Below are 20685 nucleotides of genomic sequence, written 5' to 3'. Positions count from 1 at the left end.
GATCTTCCCAATCCAGGGATCAAATCTGCATCTCTTGCATTGGCAGGTAGGGTCTTTACCACTGCGCCACCTGGTCTTTCTAAAAGCTTAGCTATTAAAGGGTGCAGAGAAAAGGCATAGGGACCACAGAGAAACACCCAGAGAGATTTTATGTATTTTTTTCTTGACTTTATCACATCATTATTTGTCAGTATAAGAAGAGACTTTGCGGTTACAGTGAAAAAGAAGCACTGGAGCATGTTCCCCTAAGGCAGTAGGAAGTAATAGGACTTCCCTGCAATAGAAGGGTGAGTCTGAGGCAGAAGGGACCCTGCTGCAGAGTTACACAAGGGAGGGGAGGAGCATACGCCTGGCACAAAGGGAAGTGTGTAACAGCAATGGGCTATTCTACCTTGATGGCTTCTCTTTTCCTTGTGAAGTTGAAAGCAAGATATTCAATAAAAGTGAAAGTGATAGGGTTGCAGATTTAAAAAGAAAAGAGAACTATAAATATTTTGGAATAAAACATGATAGTCAGAACTCTTTTTATAATTTAATTTTATTTTTTAACTTTACAATATTGTATTGGTTTTGCCATATATCAAAATGAATCCGCCACAGGTATACATGTGTTCCCCATCCTGAACCCTCCTCCCTCCTCCCTCCCCATACCATCCCTCTGGGTCGTCCCAGTGCACCAGCCCCAAGCATCCAGTATCGTGCATTGAACTTGGACTGGTGACTCGTTTCATACATGATATTATACATGTTTCAGTGCCATTCTCCCAAATCATCCCAACCTCTCCCTCTCCCACAGAGTCCAAAAGACTGTTCTATACATCAGTGTCTCTTTTGCTGTCTTGTATACAGGGTTATTGTTACCATCTTTCTAAATTCTATATATATGCGTTAGTATACTGTATTGGTATTTTTCTTTCTGGCTTCCTTCACTCTGTATAGTAGGCTCCAGTTTCATCCACCTCATTAGAACTGACTCAAATGCATTCTTTTTAATGGCTGAGTAATACTCTTTTGAAAAGTCAGTTGAGTCTGAAAATCACACATTTAGGCTCGCATAACTTACAAGTTTCTTTGAAATGTTTCTGGAGGCACTGAACAGTATGGGTTCTTTCAGAAAAGGCGAAGAATTAGAATGGGCCCAAGCTGGGTTTTCCCATGTACTCAGACTGAAGGACCAGGAGAAGAAGACTGAGGAAATAGGAAGCAAGTATTTGAAATAATGGAGCATAGCATTTAATCTGAATAGGGAAAGAATATAGTAAAAGAGAGAAGGGAGTCATGAAGAGACTAAGTGTCCCTGAAAGACTGAAGTCAGACATGGTGGAGCTAATAGAATGGGATTGGTGAGAAGAAAGCTGAATGCCTGAATTTAGTATTTCAGCAGAACCCTTCTGAATACTGACAAGGTCTTGGGGGAAGCCATGATGCTGAGTGGCTGATGTGGAGAAAAGATGAAGGTCTTTGGCTATTAGGCTTGATGGGATAGATGGCTGCCATTCCTAAGATAATGTCTTGTTTGCAAAACCTGAGTTTGGTTCTCAAGCACATTATTTCTATTTCAAGCATATTATTTATAATTAATGCCTCATATGCCATTTATCAAATTGATATAAATCCCAAATATACATAGTAATATTTAAATGTGAGAGGGTTATTCTTTACAATTCAACTCCAGTTTTTAAAACCCAGTCATTTAAATCCTTTACTTAAACATATTAACATATTAACTTTTAAAAAGGGAAAACAGGTGGGTTTCTTAAACCAGGCTGCCCAGAAAAGTTCCTCATTTGGTTTTCAAATTATAAAGCACAGAAGGAAGGTTTGGTTTGAAGTTTAATTTACCAGAGCTACACAGGGTTAGTTTTTCTACATGCAATCCAGTATTTGACAGTTGTTAAATATTTGCTTTAACCATGAATTTATTTTGAGTACAACACAATTGCACCTCCTATCTCTGCACGACTCTTTTAGGAACTGCCATACACTCATAATATTTAACTAGAACAATGAATGATTTAAAAATAGAAAATGCACAAATTACTGTATTCCCTTGGAAGCACATAAGCTCTGACAGAAAGTGGAATAAAGTGATTGTATAAAGAGCTTCAACATAATTTTTTTAAAAAACCTTTTATTTTTATTAGCTTTAAATATATTTAGCTCTTCAGTGGAGTCTCCTTGGAATACACACTCAAAATCCAGTACTATGTATCGAGCCTATGATAATGGGCCTTAACTCTTTTCTCTTTGAGATCATAGCAAGCTTCCCAGGTGGCCACTAGTGGCAGAGAACCTGCCTGCCACCGCAGGAGGTGTGGGCTCAGTCCCTGGGTTGGTGAGACCCCTGGAGGAGGAAATGGCAACCAACTCCTGTATTCTTGCCTAGAAAGTCCAATGGACAGCAGAGCCTTGTGGGCTACAGTCCATGGGGTTACAAAGAGTCAAACATGACTGAAGCAACTGAGCACACAGTAATTATATAATAATGATAATACAAATTCACATCTTTTAAATTTATAGATACACACATATTCATATATACAGCATTGTGTGTATGTTACCCATATACATATATGTGTATCTATCTTTCAATTTAGTTCTAGATCTAGATATATTAATATATCTATATCTAGATATGACCTTCCCAGGTGGCTCAATGGTAAAGAATCTACCTGCCAATCAGGAGACATGAGTTGGATTCTGGGGTAGGGAAGATTTCCCTGGATTCTTGCCTGGGAAATCTCATGGTCAGAGGAACCTTCCAGATCTTAGTATAAGATGGTAACACTATTACACTGAATGAAAAGTTGTGATGGATCATTTTAAACTGGAAGCACCCTATTACTCAGTTTTTTATGTGACCAGAGAGTAACTTTGGATGATGGAGTAAGGATATAGTGGGTCTTTGGCGGAAAATAAAGATACAGTGTATCTTGGTGCCAAGAAAACAGATATGTTCAATTGAATGAACATGAACTTGGTCTCATTAAATTCATGGTATAAATCATTGTGACAACCATTCAGTCACTCATGAAACATTTATTGAAGGTTCACTCTGTGTTAATCCCTGAAGATAAAGTGAATAAGATATGGGATTTGCCTAATATGGATTGGGTTTGTAACTGATCTAGTTTACTTAATGTTTTATATTTTATCTGTGGAAAGGATATATATTTATCCTGGAAATGTTTTTTACAAACCAATATATGCCAATTTTTAAAAAAATTTTCATAGTTTTTAGTTATAAATCACACTGAATCTCATATATCACTCCTATTTACTTTGTGAAAACAATGTCTTTCTATATTGTCCTTTTTATGACCCAAGGCATATTTTATTAATTATATTTCTCAAAGTTATACAGATTATTACTGTACTTCATAACATTTCTTTTGATACTAGGAAAAAAGAATATTTGTAATCACCAACAAATAATAAAATATAAATGTAAAAACTCTCCATGTCTATGTTTATGAGCTGAATTTTAGAAGAATTAGAAGAAAAATGTGGATATTCCAACTATGGGATTTTGCCTTGATTCATACATTTTTTCCACTCAACCGTTACAGTCTGCAGATGCTACAGATGCAGTGTTTGTGACCAAACCCTGAGTATTAAGCAAATGAAACTATTCATGCATGATTACTGCTTTGTTACCTTTCATAATCTGTAACAATTATCTACTCATCAATAATCTTCTGCAATGACAGATTTTCTGACTATATCTAGATGAATTAGAGGAGCCAGAATATAATATTCATATATTAATGTCAATGATTAAAGCACTAGTTTAAATTATAGTTTCTTTTTTGTTGTTTGGCTTGTGCCACCACACAGCATGAGGGACCTTAGTTTCCTGACTAGGGATGGAACCTGCACACCCTGCAGTGGAAGTGTGGAGTCTTAAGCACTGCACTGCCAGGGAAGTTTGATTATAGTTCATTTGTTTAGGGAATATGTGAATATGTCAGAACTGCCAATAATCTTATTTATTATGCTAATTAGTTAAGTTCTGACTTTTTAATTCTAATCACATGTATTTTAAATATCAAAGATTTGGTTATCCACTTACATATTTATTACAAACATTTTACAGCATCCTCAGAAACTAAGTAAAGTCTGTACTACTTCTGGGTATAGAGTGGTAAGTAAACTCCAGACACTAACAGAGTTTCTAGTCTGAGGCTGTATTATTTGGCGTTTGGTGTTTGTTAGAAGGATAGATGTCTGGACCTTAGTTCAGAAGATATGGGATATGGACTAGGAAATTGCAGTTAAAAAAACCATCCTAGGAGATTGTGAAGCACATTCTCAAGTCTCATTTTGATGAATAGTCTTTTTGAGCCAATCTTTTCAAATGTTTACCAGATCATCATTCTTCTACTTAAAACCATCCAACAGCTACCTGTTGAGTTTAAAAACCTTCCTAACTTCTTAGCACAGCCCCTGCCTTCCTCCTTTAACCTCCTTTGTCCTAGAATTTCCTAACTGGTGAAGCTGATTTACTGGCTTGCTCTGCCCCGAAAGTAAGCAACTTCATACTGTGCTCGGGGCCTTTAAGCCTTGCTATCCCCTCTGCTTGGAATCTACATCCTCCATATTTTCAGACCCTGTGTCAAACACCACCTCTGTGTGCACTTTCCTAGTCTACTCTTACCCTGGGATTCTCTAACCAAATGCTGCCCACAATTACCTATTAAGATAAATTCAGGCAATGTGTGAAATAATGGACTTATAGGACTCACTCCAGATGTCATCAATCTTCAAGCCCAGGAATCTGCATTTTTGACAAGGTACTTGGGTGAGTCTTATTATCAGGCAAGTCTGGAAAACTGCACTATCAAATGTTGTAATTCTTTTCACAGACACTATTGCCATCAGATGACACCAGTCTAATGGCAGAGAGTGAAGAGGAAATGAAGAGTCTCTTGACCAAGATAAAAGAAGAGAGTGAAAGAGCTAGCTTAAAACTTAACATTTAAAAGACTAAGATCATGGCATCCAGTCCCATCACTTCATGGCAAGTAGAAGGGGAAAAAGGGGGAAATGGTGACAGACTATTTTCTTGGGCTCCAAAATCACTGAGGACAGTGACTGCAGCTGTGAAATTAAAAGATGCTTCTTCTTTGGAAGAAAAGCCACGACCAACCTAGATAGCATATTCAAAAACAGAGACTTCACTTTGCCGACAAAAGTCCATACAGTCAAAGCTGTGGTTTTTCCAGGAGTCATGTATGGATGTGAGAGTTTGACAGTAAAGAAGGCTGAGCACTGAAGAACTGATGCTTTTGAACAGTGGTGCTGGAGAAGATTCTTGAGAGTCCCCTGGACAGCAAGGAGATTAAACCAGTCAATCCTAAAGGAGATCAAACAAGTCCATCCTAAAGGAAATCAACCCTGAATATTCATTGGAAGGACTGATGCTGAACCTGATACTTTGGCCGCCTGATGGGAAGCGCTGACTCATTGGAAAAGACCCTGATGCTGGGAAAGACTGAAGGTAGGAGGAGAAGGGGACGACAGAGGATGAGATCGTTGGATGGCATCACTGATTCAATGGACATGAGTTTAAGCAGATTCCAGGAGATTATGAAGGACAGGGAAGCCTGGCATGATGCAGGCCATGGGGTCACAAAGAGTCAGACACAACTGAGTGACCCAACAACAAATGGCTGTCAGAGAGAAGCTTTGTCTGGCTGAGAGTAGGAACTTTAGGTTATTCCATTCTCTGTTATCAAGACTTGAACATGGTCTGGCACTTTGTGGAAATGGCTCAATAACTGTTTCCTGACTGAATGGATAAAATATAGATCTGGGGAATCTCCTCATCTGGTATTTAAATGGAAGTAATTGGCACTATTTTTAGGGTTTAGCTATTGTTGTTAAAGATGTAATTTAATTTTTAAAGGTTGAAATTAAGTGATTTCAACCTTCCTTGAAGATTGAAGTATCTGAGTTTGATACCAAAATAAAAATCTGAAATTTTTATTGTTCTTCCAATGGCTATGTCATTTCTATAGTGACCTCTAACAAAACATAGTTTTAGATTTGATGGCTGTTCAAAATGAAGTGATCACTGACATCTAACTGAAGTATCAGAATACCTAAGTAGTTATATTTTTAAGCTGAATTATAGAAGTTAAAAAATAAGAACTACATGATAGCTAGATTGTAGTCAATTGCAAAGGAAAAAGAAATCTCTACTCATGGAAACTGGTTTAGAAGATTTCTATAACAGGATGTTTTTGTCTATGATAGCCAAGTAACCCCTTTAAAGACTTTCATCTGGTTATTTATGACTCATAGTCATAAGGCCCCAAAGACCAGCTCCTCTAAATCAAAGAAGATTATCAGTGGAACAAACAAGTTTTTCTCAGTGTGAGCTTGCATTGCATATATGCCCTTAATTGATTTAACAACATGAACACACCTGCAAGAAGGAGACAGAGAACAAGCAACCATTTTTGATAGTTGGTATACCCTAAGTTGGAGAAGGCAATGGCACCCCACTCCAGTACTCTTGCCTGGAAAATCCCATGGATGGAGGAGCCCGGTAGGCTGCAGTCCATGAGGTCGCTAAGAGTTGGACACGACTGAGAGACTTCACTTTCACTTTTCACTTTCATGCATTGGAGAAGGAAATGGCAACCCATTCCAGTGTCCTTGCCTGGAGAATCCCAGGGACGGGAGAGCCTGGTGGGCTGCCATCTATGGGGTCGCACAGAGTCGGACATGACTGAAGGGACTTAGCAGCAGCATACCCTAAGTACAATACAAAACACATGTTGCTCTGCACGCTGTCTTAGTCAAATATTCAATATTCTTAATTAACATTCAGAAGAATCTCTCAGCTCCCATAAGGGACAATAACTTCTGAATTCCCTTGGGTTAATCATATCAAAGACGCTCAATAATTATTTGTTAGTTAATGAAAGTTCCCACTGATTAAACAAAGTACTTTCTATGAGTTAAATAAAAAACATTTCCCTACTATCTTTACTCCCTACCTCAATACTAATAAGCCTACAATGACACTTGATAAAGCTTTCAAATTTCCTATAGAACCCGATTAAGGCAAAATAAGTAAATAAACACAAGCAAAACAAAACTAAATGCACACAGAATTCAAACAGCTCAGCTATATTATTAAAATTCATGATTTTCAGCAATGGATTTGTTTTCTCTCTGCTTTTTTCTCAGAAAAGATGCTGATGTTAGTTTGAAAGATATGATTTACACATCAAACTTGTGTACTAATATAATATCTCTTTTAAGTTGAATCTTAAAGCTCTCCTAGACACTTTGGATCCAGCTTCTTTTTAGAAATCTCTGTAGAGATTCAAGCCTTGCTTGGTAAATATGAACGAGGAAATAGTAACATACATTATAAATAGGCACATAAAATATCAACATATGATTTCAGATTATATGAAAAATAATCTTGGCCCTACACAGATTTAGTGGTGCCTATGCATTTGGGGAGGAACGTGGTAAATGACTAAGAGGTTTGAGAACACAGATTTTGGAGTCAGAAAGTTTTCTGCTTTATCACAACTGATTTTCTGCTGTCATCTTGGGAAGAAGCTTAATTTTCTTAAGCCTCAGTTTCCTAATTTATAAAATTCAGATATTACTTAATTGAAGATTTTCTGAAAATTAAATTAGATATTGTTTATTAAACTTCTCAGGAGGTTCATGGTATACAAAAAGTTTCAAGAAATTGGTGCTATAAATTAGTTTAAAATTCTATAAATTCTCCATCTTCATTTTGGGAAAGCAGTTTACACATATTACATAAATTAACTATAAATATACATAGATACCAGCTTAATATGTGACAATTTATATATATCTGTATATGAAGTTCATATGGAAATGAATGTGTATACAGCTCTACATAGATCTGTATATGTCTTTTTTTGATAACAAGTTCATTAAAACTGAAATTTATTTTAGGGCTAAGACTTAACATTTTCCCTCTAAAATGTCAAATAACTTTGGATGATTTCCTACAATTATTTATAATGTGATAAAATGTTATTTACCAATATTATTATGCCTCAATTTACATGCTACATATATTATTTTGTATATATAAAAATACATTTAAAAATAAGAAGACTATAATAGACTAATAAAATAAGACTTAACTTGTATAAATAGGTTGAAACTTAGAGTATGGTAAGACAGTGGTTATATTGATAACAACATGATTTATCATGAGGTGCTCTATTTCATAAAGCAAAACCAAACAAAAAAGAATTTTGGAGAAAGTGATGAAGAGTTGTTAGATTTTTAATCAGCTATTTCTTTTATCAGCCTTTGCTTCTGAGGTTTCTACTTGTTCGTGATTATAGTTAAAACTCTGTCTGCTTAGTGGATATTCATATTACTATTCATACAAACTGTATATCACTGGTGGAAGGGAATGGAAGTTATATTTTCCTAGTCTTTACCTATTTCAGTCAATCAATCAACATCTATTAAATATTCATTCACAACTATACCAACTATATGCCAAGTTGCTAAAGCTCCAATACTTTGGCCACCTGATGCAAAGAGTCTGGAAAAGACCCTGATCCTGGGAAAGATTGAAGGCAGGAAGAGGACGGGACAACAGAGGATGAGCTGGTTGGATGGCATCACTGACTCAATGGACGTACGTTTGAGCAAGCTCAGGGAGATGTGAGGGACAGGAAAGCCTGGCTGCTGCAGTCCATGAGGTCGCAAAGAGTCGGACACGACTGAGCAACTGAACAACAACGCTATGCCAATACTGCTCTAGCCAACCATGAAAAGATAGAAAAAGTCCTTACTCTTTTAAAATTTATATTCTAGTCAAAGGAGATGCATACTACGGAAGCAAGGAAATGAGCAGACTAGTGACGTAACCATTTGTATTGAACGAATGAATGAATTCTGTTGCTCTATTCACAATGTGGGTGATCTGTATTTCTCAAGGTGGCCACTGAAATGTTCTCTCTCAGTTACTAAGAGTCTAGAAGCCCATTCCTCTCAGGATCACTTTTCCCCTACACATAGCCCTTTCTGGTAGAACTTAAATGGGCTCTTTGGCTGGGACTTTCTCGTGTGCCCATCACCTGGTCAAGAGCTAGCACTCATGTGATCTTTGTCATGGTAAACGCTGGGAGTTTAGACTATTCTCGGGCTTCCCGGGTGGCTCAGCTGGGAAAGAATCCATCTGCAAGGAAGGAGACCCCGGTTGAATTACTGGGTTGGGAAGATCCCCTGAAGGAGGGATAGGCTACCCACTCCAGTATTCTTGGGCTTCCCTGGTGACTCAGATGGTAAAGAATCTGCCTGCAATGAGGGAGACCTAGGTTTGATCCCTGGGTTGGGAAGATCCCCTGGAGGGGGGCATGGCAACCCACTCCAGTATTCTTTCCTGGAGAATCCCTATGGACAGAGGAGAGAATCCCCGTGGACAGAGGAGCATGGCAGACTGCAGTCCCTGGGGTGACAAAGAGTCAGACACGACTGAAAAACTAAGCACAGCACAGACTATTCTCAACTCAGCATTTTCTTCCTGCTTGTCTGTTAGAGCAGCCAGTCTTCTACCTTTAGACTTTTCTGGTGTGAGTCTGCAGCCCACAGTTTAAGGGGGCAAAGGTCAAGGTCACTACGTGGTCTTATTAAACTCTGCAGCAAACAAAGAGGCGGATAACCGCTACCCCTTTCCTCTTTACTGTATAGATTTTGGGGAAGCAGTTTGCAGCACACCAGCAATTCCCTCTGAAAAAAAAATATGTTCTAATCTCCAGTATTTCTTTCAACTCCTCCAAACAGTTTTATAGACTGTAAGTTAGTAATTACCCAAGAGTTGTAAAACCAAGCTGTCCACCCCCTTGAAAAGTCCTGTGTAGGTAGCCTGGCACCTCACTTCAGAATACTGGAGTATTTTTCACCTCTCCTTTTTGAACTCATCTAAAACTTAGGTAAAGTGTCCCAGGTTAAGGTCTTATAACTATAAATAGTGCTCTGCGGAAGATTAAAGCAAGGTTATGTGATAGAATTGGTGGATAGCTTCCTCAGAGTGGATGGTTCAGGAAGGTTTTGGACAGAAAAGGATGGACCATGAAAACATCAGAGAAAAGGTAGCATTTTGAACAGAGAGAAGAGCTGGTGACGAAGATCCTAAGGCAGGAAAAATGACTTGAGAATGGTCACAGAAGAGAAAGCAGGGAAGTGTGGGTGGGGTGTGTGGATGAGGGGGAGAGATGAAGTCAGAGAAATGGTCAGGGGTCAGGACTTCTGCAATTTATAATCCAGGAAAAGAAGGATTTTTAGTTGATGGATTGGGAGCAAGAGAAAAAGAAGAATCAAAGCTAACTCCTCAACATCACCAACTGTATCCACGCTGCTGCTGCTGCTGCTAAGTCGCTTCAGTCATGTCCGACTCTGTGCGACCCCAGAGACAACAGCCCACCAGGCTCCCCCGTCCCTGGGATTCTCCAGGCAAGAACACTGGAGTGGGTTGCCATTTCCTTCTCAAGTATCCACGCTAGTCTTTATAAAAACAAAGGAAAAATAGAAAAGCCAGGTTGACAACATATAGCGACTAGATTATCAGGTTCAAATGTTCACTTTTTGAAGAGTAAACATTTTATTCAGTTCTTCAAAGAATTTAAATTCGTGCCATTTCCTGGGCTCTTTCCTTTGCCACCATAACAGCTGTTTTGGTTAATAGTTTTGCCTTATTATGTGCTTGAATTTCAGCCTTCATTGAGAAGATAAGGGGTTACAGAGTCCTCTGTGCTTTAAAATGACTGGAAATTTGTTATCATCAACAAATAACTCCAAGAGAGAAATAAGGAAATTCATTCTAGAATCCTAAGACTTGGGAGCTCAGACAAGGGCTGTGAACATTCTCAGAGGATCTGTGCTTTCTCCAAAGCTGAACCTTGTGACAGGAAACATCAGTAAGAGGATTACAAATATATATTCACAAATATATAATCACAATAATGTGATCTGGAGGCAAGGTTATGGAGGAAAGCTATGGAGATACAGGAACTGAGTTTAATTTATAGTAAGAAACGAAATTGTGATGAGTGAAGAGGAAGTTATAAGATTTCATGACTTCAAGACAGAATCTGTGTTTTCTCCTAGTTTGTCAGTAAGCAGCCAAATGAGGAACTTGGGAAGTTCAATGGGACCTGAAGAAGAGATGGAAAGCAAAAATATTAGATGTTAAAACACTAACATGGTTTAGGGCATGGTTTCTAAGAGCATAGACGGTAGACCTAAACTGCATGGGTTAAGGCTGATTTCTAAGAAGTTGTATGACCAGCAAATCATTCACTCCCTTGTGCCTCAATTTCTTAACCTGTGAATGAGAATGATAACGCTCCAGATTTCCTAGAATTGTAAATGTGTATATGGAGTATTTAGAATATGGCCTGCAATGTATAAGCAGGATTAAACATAGGTAATTAGGGACTCCTGGGATAATACTGAGATGGTTTTCCCAGGAACACTTGCAAAAATGAGACTGGTGGAATATAGTTCCATTTTCTTTGATAGACGTTATCAGTATAGGCAACCTGTATAGATGATTTATATAGAACCAGCATTTCTGAGATGAATTCCATCAGAAATGAGGCTCACACATGGTAGTGGAGGATAAAAGCCTCAAACAGGATTATGTTAGCCTAGGAACACAGGGACAGACAGAAAGAGATGGATCTGCAAAGTGAGGAGGTCTTGGATAGACCAGTGAAAGCCCAGCTGGAGAGGAGCCACGGGTTGAAACAAAGAAGAGTCAAATGGACAGGTTCAGGGTAAGGAGAAGAGAAAGAGTTGAAATCATTCAAAATGTAGATTATAAGGCAGTGACTACATTAAATAAATACATAAGTAGGTAGATAGCTAGATAAAATATCTAAAATTCTTTTAAGAGCTGCTGCTAAGTGAAATGAATCCTTCTTGGCTACAGATGCAAATATGGGAGAAAAAGAGAAATGATGTGTTGAAACTAACAGATTGCTCACTTCAAAAAGATGAAATGTGTTATAGCGTCACCCACTGAGAGAGAAGCCAGACCCTGGGGAAGTCACTCCTATTGGTTCTCGAAAACATTCACTGAGATTTGAAGGGTTAATGTGGAAAAGGGTGTTATTAGTGACAGGAGGCTTTGGTACTCTTCCTAGTACCCGAGGCACAGACCAAACATGCTGCTCCAAGCATAAGGCTATGATAGTAAAATGGAAAGAAATGACTCAGTTGTGTCTGCCACATCTTTGTGGGCTCAGTTTAAACGGATTCAAGTGAAAAATCCTGGCTGATCAGCTTTCACAGCTGCTTTGCTATGGGGAGCAGCTGCTGCTGGTGCTAAGTGAAATACTCACATGGGATGCCAACAGGCAGAGTGTAATTCAGGGCAGGGCACAGACATGAGACTCGAGGGCAGAGAGTGGTGAGTGCAGTGGGAAACGGTATTTCTCATTTCTGAACTGATACCTTTCTCATTTAATTATTAATTTTTAAATTGAGGTATAAGTGACATATATTAGTTTTAGGGGTACAACATGATGCTTTGATCTATGTAGATACTGAAATAAGTCTAGTTAACATTTGTTGCTATATATAGCTACAGAAATTTTCTTTCTTGTAATGAGAACTTTTAAGATTTATTCTTTAACAATTTCAAATATGCAATACAGTATTCTTAACTAGTCACCAGGCTATACATTAAATCACCATGACATTCATTTTATACCTGGAATTTTTTACCTTCTGACTCTCTTCACCCATTCTGATCACCCTTTATTCATCCTCTCCCTCTGGAAAGCACCTATCTGTTCTCACCTATCAAAGAGCTTGGTTTTGTTTGTTTGATTTAAGATTCTACAAATAAGAGTGATCATACAATATCTGTCTTCCTCTCTATGGCTTATTCCACATAGCATAATATGCTCAAGGTTGAATGACTTTTTTAAAAGTCAAGAATAGGGAAGCAGAGATGATGGAACTTTTCTGAAAGCACTTTGCCAACAAGTAACAAGACATATCACGCTTGCCTGACTTTCTGCTTGCTTCCACTGGGACATGGGTTTTCAGGATTATTTAAGTTCTAGTATGTAGTCAGGTATAGGTAAAGCAGTGTCATGAATACAACTACATTAAGCAAAATTTAACCAAGGATAAGACAGAACTACAGGAAGGAGCCAGAGAAAGATGGGCCAGTGTTGAAATCATCACTATGAGGCTCTCAGTTGTTATCCAGATGACTGATAGTTTCAAGATATCTGTATTTCCCTCCCAGGCACTTGAAGCCAGAACTGGGTTTAGGAGTGGAGACAAATTTAAAAGATAAAGGGGAACAGGGTAATAGTGGGCATGGAATGAGCTACTGTAAGCCTAGGGAGGCTGAATGCTCAATAAGAACAGGAAGAGAGATAAGGAAAGATCAAAACATCATATCTGAGCTGCCGGTGGAGAGAAAAATCCAGCATCAGGAGTGATGGATGTGTCATTGGGAGGAAGGGCAAAGCAGCAGAATGGGAGGGCTGGTGATAGATGGCCTGATGAATGAGGGAGCCTGGAAATGTCTTCAGGGTCAAGGGAAGGGAAGAGAGCATTCTGGAACAGCTATAGCTAAACCCACGACTGAAGGAAGTTCATAAAGGGTATACCATGGTTTGGGATTTGTCTTCAGCAAAGTCAGACCAGAAAGACAGCCAGGAAAGAGCCTTTGAAGATTCCTAAGATAGCAAGATCAAGAGGCAAAGATAAGGTGAAAAATCAAGACGGCATCTTATTCTTTTAAAAATTGTATCCTTGGATTTAAATTTGTGCTTACTAAACTACAAAGAATTTTAAAAGTTAGCAAAGCCTTCAAAACTTTAGTGGGTATCGTTTAGACTTTCTCTACCTCTCCACAAACAATTATATAAGGGGTAATTTAAAATATACATTTAGAACAGATTTGGATATTAATATATTATAGGAGACAATGTGGTCAGCAGGAAATGTTTTCTTTTTACTGGAGCACCTTTAGCTTTCCAACACATTCCAATTTCTTTTTTAAAAGGCTCCAGAGGAAATATAGGCTACTGTGCAAAATAAGTCAAGATAAAATGAGCCTGAAAAGTAGGAGTAAAGGGGTGGATGTGGAGTGTACACCCTGGAGTACTGTGAGCCAGGACTTGTCCAGGTTTCCAATTTTGTTTCACATAGGACCTGGGCAGCCTGGGGCCAGATGTACCTGTCAGGGGAAGGAAAGAAAAGTGAAATGGAATATAGGAAAGTTAAAACCAATAAACTGATTTTAAAAACCTCCTGTTTTGCTTAGACTGATACAATGTCAAAGACTCAGTCTCCTAAGCATTAAGAACAGTTTCTGAGCAATGCCATTCCTTAGGCATAATACAAAACCCAACATTGAATCCAGTCTCTACCCTCTGATTTTTTGATTTAGTAATACATAATTAATCCCAGAGTCCTCAAATCAAAATATGCAACATGATTTATGAATATTACATTTTAAGACATTAGGAAATACTATTTTCTACAGTATCGTTGGCACTGAAATAGTTATGTGCTTTTACATGGGAGGTCAGTGGCAAGCAGAGGAAGCTGCCTGAGTGTGAAGAAGCGAAGAGAAATAAGATGACAGAAAACACAAGATGCTTGAGAGAAAGAATAATGCTTGAGCATGGCCTTCAGGCCCACTTTTAGCTCCAAATCTACTTGGATTCTTTGTCTTAGATATATACACAATGATCCTTTATAGCCTTACAATACACCTCTATTTAATTTAGCTACATGAGTTATTTTATTATGAAGATGTGCCACTCTGGTTGTAAAGGAAGAGAAAAGTTCATTAATCACCTTTAAAAAAAACACCCAAGTCACACACAGCATAACGGAGATCAGGTATAAACTGTGACAAGAATAATCTAGGCTGATCTTTCTCTCCCTTGTCTTAGTGAAGCAGAGGCTGGACAAATGGAGGTTTTCTGTTTGTGTTTTTGGCCACACTGCACACTGTGTAAGATCTTAGTTTCTTGGGCCAGGGATTAAACATGTGCCCTCTGCAGTGGAAGTGTGGAGTCTTAACCACTGGACCACTAGCGAAGTCCCACACATAGAGTTTTAAGTTGCAAATTCTGAATGTCATATTTCCTAATGAAAGGAAACTGATGGACAGGAAATACTCTGATAACAACGGCATTAGCACGGTGGGTGCACGTACTGCTTTGCGGCTCCCCCAAGTGCCTCCATATTATGAAACAGAATGGTGAAGAAAACCTAATTACAAATGTTAGTTATATTAATCCAGACATGGAATTTAGAATTAAAGTGAAAGGTACTACTTTCTTCTCAAATGGAGTAAATATGTAAACCTGACAGGTATATGATAAAATCACAGAATGTCAACCTTGCAAACGGTCACCAGCTTTTCAGGTTGACGTATGGGAGATCCCCGTATACTCAGCATAGAGTTTCTTCCCACCAGCCACACTATATCATCATCTTATTGTCACCTTTGGCCATGCAGGACACCAATAAATACGGCACCCTCGGGAAAGCATGATCAGGGCTCATGGACATCCTGTCAAGAGAAGAAATAAAGTCACCAGCATGGGACAGGACAGGCTCTAGGTTTCAGAACATTGCATTTTATGATTAAACAGCACTGGGAGCTAATAAAATTCAGTGATTATGACATGATTTCCCCAACTATACTTCAGGTAATCCCAAGGTTACCCAAACCAAATATTTTAATGAATTAGCAAAGACCAGAAGGCATTTCTAGATTTCCCAGCTGTAAGAGTTCTAAAATATAACTATTACATTCAGCTCAACAGAACAGTAAAGCAGAGACGCTTCTTGCTGGTGACATACCAGGGAACAGTTAAAATTGCTTTATGGCCTTTGGTAATGAGAGTGGACAGCAGTGTAACAATATATAATAAGATGAGTTTACTTTTATGTCCTGAGAACAATCTGCTTTACCCTTACAGTTCAATTCTTTACACTATTTCTGTTTTAAGTAATTACAAAAGATAGCTGGCAAGTGACAACTAAAACCATTATAGCAAATGGTCAATGTTGTAGTGTTGAAATCTACCCTGAGCACTATTATCTTAGATTTCTAGGGAATTTAGTGTAAGTGAAGGTGTCACATGGAACAAACGTCTTCTGACTTACACTAGACTTAAAAGTATCTCCTTCAGGCAAGGTGTTCTCAAGTTTGTGGCTAGTGATGTTTTTCCAAAGGGTTGCACACGTAACACTGGTGATACCTGTGCTGCTATTAGAAGATACAGGAAAGATTATACTTTGTTTTAATAGTTATATTTTTATTTGGAGATTAGTACCTAAAAATAAAGACCACATCATATCCCTGATTTCATGGATAATGTTGCTTGAGATGGGTTAGCTTAAAAAGTTCACATAAAGAAAAATGTTAAACAAATAGTATAAGTGGTAGGTGGTAAAAAAGGCAGAAACTTTGGATGTTGGTATACGGTAGGTGGGCTCCAAAATGGTTCCATGGGCCTCAACACTCGGTGTTCATGCCTTTGTATAATCCCCCTGACTGAGTAGGGCTGATATGTAACCAATAGGCTATTGTGGAAATGAAGGAGTGTAACTTCCAAGGCTTCACTTTGATTATTAATTCTGAGGGGAGTCAACTGCCATGCCATGAAAAGCAGCCGAGTCCCCTAGGCCAAATAACTGAGGCTTCCTGTAAACAGCCAGCAAGGAACTGAGTCCACTTGCCTATAGCCATGTGAATGCCCTGGCATCTTGACTGCCAGCTCTAAAGGTATCTGGGATCAGAACTATCTTATCTAAGCCATTCCCGAATTGCTGACCCACAGAAACTGTGTGAGATAATACACACTTATTGTTTTAAGATGCTAAATTTGGGGGTATTTTGTTACATGACGTTAACAATAGATAAAGAACATCGTGCCCATGACCAAGGCATCCTTGATAGGGAATCCCATTTACCATTGCTCAGATATATCTTTATCTTCTTTTGTCTGAAACTTCCGTTACATAGAGCTGAAGTGAGATTTAACAAGAAGTGTACATCTTGCTTCTGCTTTTGCTGACAAAGTGTTTACTATCACTTACTCCAGACAATGAGAGGGTTATAGGCTTTTAATAAAAGCAGACTCTCTAGCCAAGAGAAATCTAATGGCTTCCAACGGCAGGATAGTTTGAGAAGAAGACGTGATCTGAGCTTCTGAATTCCGTATGTTAAATGACCTCCTGTTTCTCTTTCTCTTCTAAAAGGGTCCAAAAGCAGCTGCCATCTCTAAGCTCTACCTTCATGTGAGATTTTTTAGTTTTCCTGGGCCCCTAAGTGAGCCTGTGGTAAATTGATAATTACTGTTATAGCTGTTATTTAAAGCTTTTTAAAATGACAATTTCAAAAATACTGTTTAGATATTTTTCATATTAATTAACTTTCTCTTCATGGCAACAGGAAATTGCTTTATAAATTCCTTGAAACCTTCATCCAACTTCTTAGCTTCACTCAGAGGACTAGCTGGGAAGACTCCTATGATGTTGCTATTTCCTCAGATGAGAGTACATGGAGCTAGTTTAAAGAGCATGGATACACGGAGGAGAATTCCGTTATTTTCTGTACTTACTCATACAGTCTCACTTTTTTATTTCTCAATTATTTTCCTATCACCCATAGAAGTTTCTTATTAGGTCTCGGGCATGCATGTTGAAAATTAATTTGGGTTCCACTGTGTTCTGCTACTTCTGCTACGTCAGCATTTCCATAATTACAACCCACCACTGGCTGTCTCCCAGATGACTGCTAAAATTATATGTCATGGGATTTAACTACAGACCAGATCATGGTGTTTTTTAATCTTCACTAGAATTCCTTCCAAATAACTAAAGAACTAATCACCCTAGCTCTTTTTTTTTTTTTTGGTCTCTGGTTTGGGCCTTTTGAAGCCCTTGTCTTCAACAGAAGTTAGTCTATATTTACAGTTTGCTTTTGGTTCGTGGTTCTGGGAAAAAGGAACAGGGTTTGTGTTTCTCCATAACCCCATCAGAATAGTATCTGTGAACAAGTTTAACTAATCATTTTAGGCACAGACACATTATTTGCCAATATAATATTCTTGTCTGAAAAATTCCACAGACAGAGGAGCCTGGCAGCTTACAGACCATGGGGTCACGAAGAGTTGGACACAATTGAGTGACTGAGCACACACACACACACTTCCTGAAAATCTATTTTGGTGACTACCTAAATCTTACACCATCACTTATGGATTCTAGCTCAGGAACCAAATTTTTTAGTACCTATATCACAAATAACCCAGATGAAAGTGAAAGCAATTATGGCTAGTGACGCAAACTAAATTTACCAGGAAGGCCAACTTCTAGTTCTGGTTCTCAATTTCAAAGCAAGACATGGGTGAGTCTCATCACTATTCAGGGGCCAGTCGTGCCATCTGTAAGACAGGAGGAGTACATGAGTGAAGGTCACCTCCAGCTCTACAGGCCTAGAGCCTCTGTAACCGTGATGGCAGCTCAAGACGCCCACACGTACTGTGGGCTCAAGCTCTCCAGTCACTTAGTCTTGGCGTCCTGCTCATTGGCTATTTTACTGTCAGCAGTTCTGCCTATAACTTTTCATTGCTGTGTTTCCCCCAACCACTTTTGTTGTTGGTTTGGTTAGGTTTTGGGTTCCTCAGCCTCTGTTTCTCCCTCTAATGTCTCAATAACAGAAAGGGAACATGGTCGCGATTTGCTGCCTCTTGATGTGAATTACGCTCTTCTAGACTCTTGAAGAAATAGACCTGAAAAAAACCTTCCAGGAAACTTGTCACATACAGTTATTCTTTATGTGCATATCAGTTCTTGCTGGATTGTTCTCTTTTAATGATCTGGATGTTTACTGACTTTAGGTCTCCCCACCAGGATGTACTCTCTATAAAAGCAGCCACCTGTGTCTCCCATTTCCTGTTTCAGCCCCAGCATCCAGGTCACTGTTGGACAAAACAATAATTATTCTTGTTTGTATCAACTTATATACTCATTATGCTAAATGAATTGATTGAACCAGACTTCCTTTCAAGGAAATTTGGCTTTTGATGGAAATATGCCCCTAAAGACATCAGAACTACTTAGAAATAGCAGCTGTTCAGAAAACACTTAATGTAGTCATATAAAGTAGTCCCCAGTACAATAATGAGGCTGAAAATCAAAAAGAAAGAAACAAATTCCTAGACAGAGGAGTGTCCAGTAAACCTTCTCTAAATAGTTCACAGCTGTGTACCATGTGGGTTGACTGGATAAACAAACTTAAGAAGCACATTTGGGTTGGAGAATACTGGCTGTAATTGTACTTTACCTCTCCTTCTGTGGTCAGACACAAGGTAACAATCTTAGTAGTGCTATTCTTAATAAATGGTCCATCTCCGGTTATGAAAATTCCTCATTAATTTGAGTGCTATAAATCATAGAATTTCTGAATCTAAAGCTAACTTCATTTTTTAAGTGGTTGCAGTTTCTGAGAAGAAATACTAAATGAGAGGGAAGGAATACAAGTGAAATTTCAAAAAATTAAAATTCATGACTTAAGGACTTCTTCTACTGTCATTTGGTTTAAAAGAAAGAATGAACTCTTCACTTTCAGTAATTAAATTATATCTGTGTATTTGGCATTTTGAAATTCTTTATTATTATTTATTAATAAAAAGTCCTTTGAGACCATTATGCAAGAGGATACAAATGTAAAAGATTAAAAGGATTGATAAAAGCTCCGCTATATTTATTCTTTTCATATAAACCTAAAATTTAAAGATATGACTTACTGAAAAATTATTCTGAAGTGTCTAATTTACAAAACTGACATGTCAAAGTGAGGTCGTTTTGAAGCTTATTTCATGATAAGCACAAGTTACGACACTGATATCAGTAGAGTGGCACCGTTAGTGTTTCCGTTTCTATAACTAAAATTTTAGTTTAGAAACTATCACAAGTAGAAGTTTAAGAGTATATTTTAATGTTACTTCTACTTTATTAAAAAAGTTACAACAGATATTTGATTGAATGGAATTGGCAATCAACATGCTTTTCTGATGAATGTGAAGAGAATTTGGAGTTAATGCGATAAGAAAATCTAAGTAATATTAATGAAAGTCAGTGACAGAAAGTAACATATTTAATTTCTGTGTAATACTTTAAATACAGAAGATAACCTCAGATCCCTCTGTGACACAAGACATATTTCATTTACCACAAAACTTTATTTTTTAGAGCTCTTTCATACTTCAGTGTATAAAGCTATAAAAGCCACAGAATAAAAAAGAGAAAAGTAAGCCCTAGTAAAACTATGTGGAGAGAATCACTGTTAATATTTTAGAGTATTTTATTTGTACTGTTTCTATATTTTTATTTTTTTTTATTTTTTTTTCAATCTTTGTAATTTTTATATTTTTTATTTTTTTTCCTAATTTTATTTTTAAACTTTACATAATTGTATTAGTTTTGCCAAATATCAAAATGAATCCACCACAGGTATACATGTGTTCCCCATCCTGAACCCTCCTCCCTCCTCCCTCCCCATACCATCCCTCTGGGTCGTCCCAGTGCACTAGCCCCAAGCATCCAGTATCGTGCATCGAACCTGGACTGGCAACTCATTTCTTACATGATATTTTACATGTTTCA

General features: G+C 38.0%; 1 long non-coding RNA gene across 1 annotated transcript; it reads right to left on the bottom strand.

The window, feature by feature from the left end:
* Nucleotides 1-13981: 13981 nt before the first annotated feature.
* On the bottom strand, nucleotides 13982-18461 carry LOC147378675 (uncharacterized). The gene is made up of 3 exons (XR_015153029.1): nucleotides 18375-18461; nucleotides 15510-15577; nucleotides 13982-14227 (listed from the first exon to the last, which is right to left on the bottom strand). It is a non-coding gene; the product is annotated as an uncharacterized LOC147378675 (long non-coding RNA).
* Between the last annotated feature and the right edge of the window lie 2224 nt (nucleotides 18462-20685).

The sequence above is a fragment of the Bos grunniens genome, chromosome 2 (genome assembly GCF_055505025.1).
Source record: "Bos grunniens cultivar Pamir isolate PY7600 chromosome 2, Bosgru_T2T1.0, whole genome shotgun sequence".
Classification (NCBI taxonomy): Eukaryota; Metazoa; Chordata; class Mammalia; order Artiodactyla; family Bovidae; genus Bos; species Bos grunniens.
The sequence above is the reverse complement of the archived record's forward strand: the minus strand, read 5'-3'. Positions and strand labels throughout refer to the sequence as shown.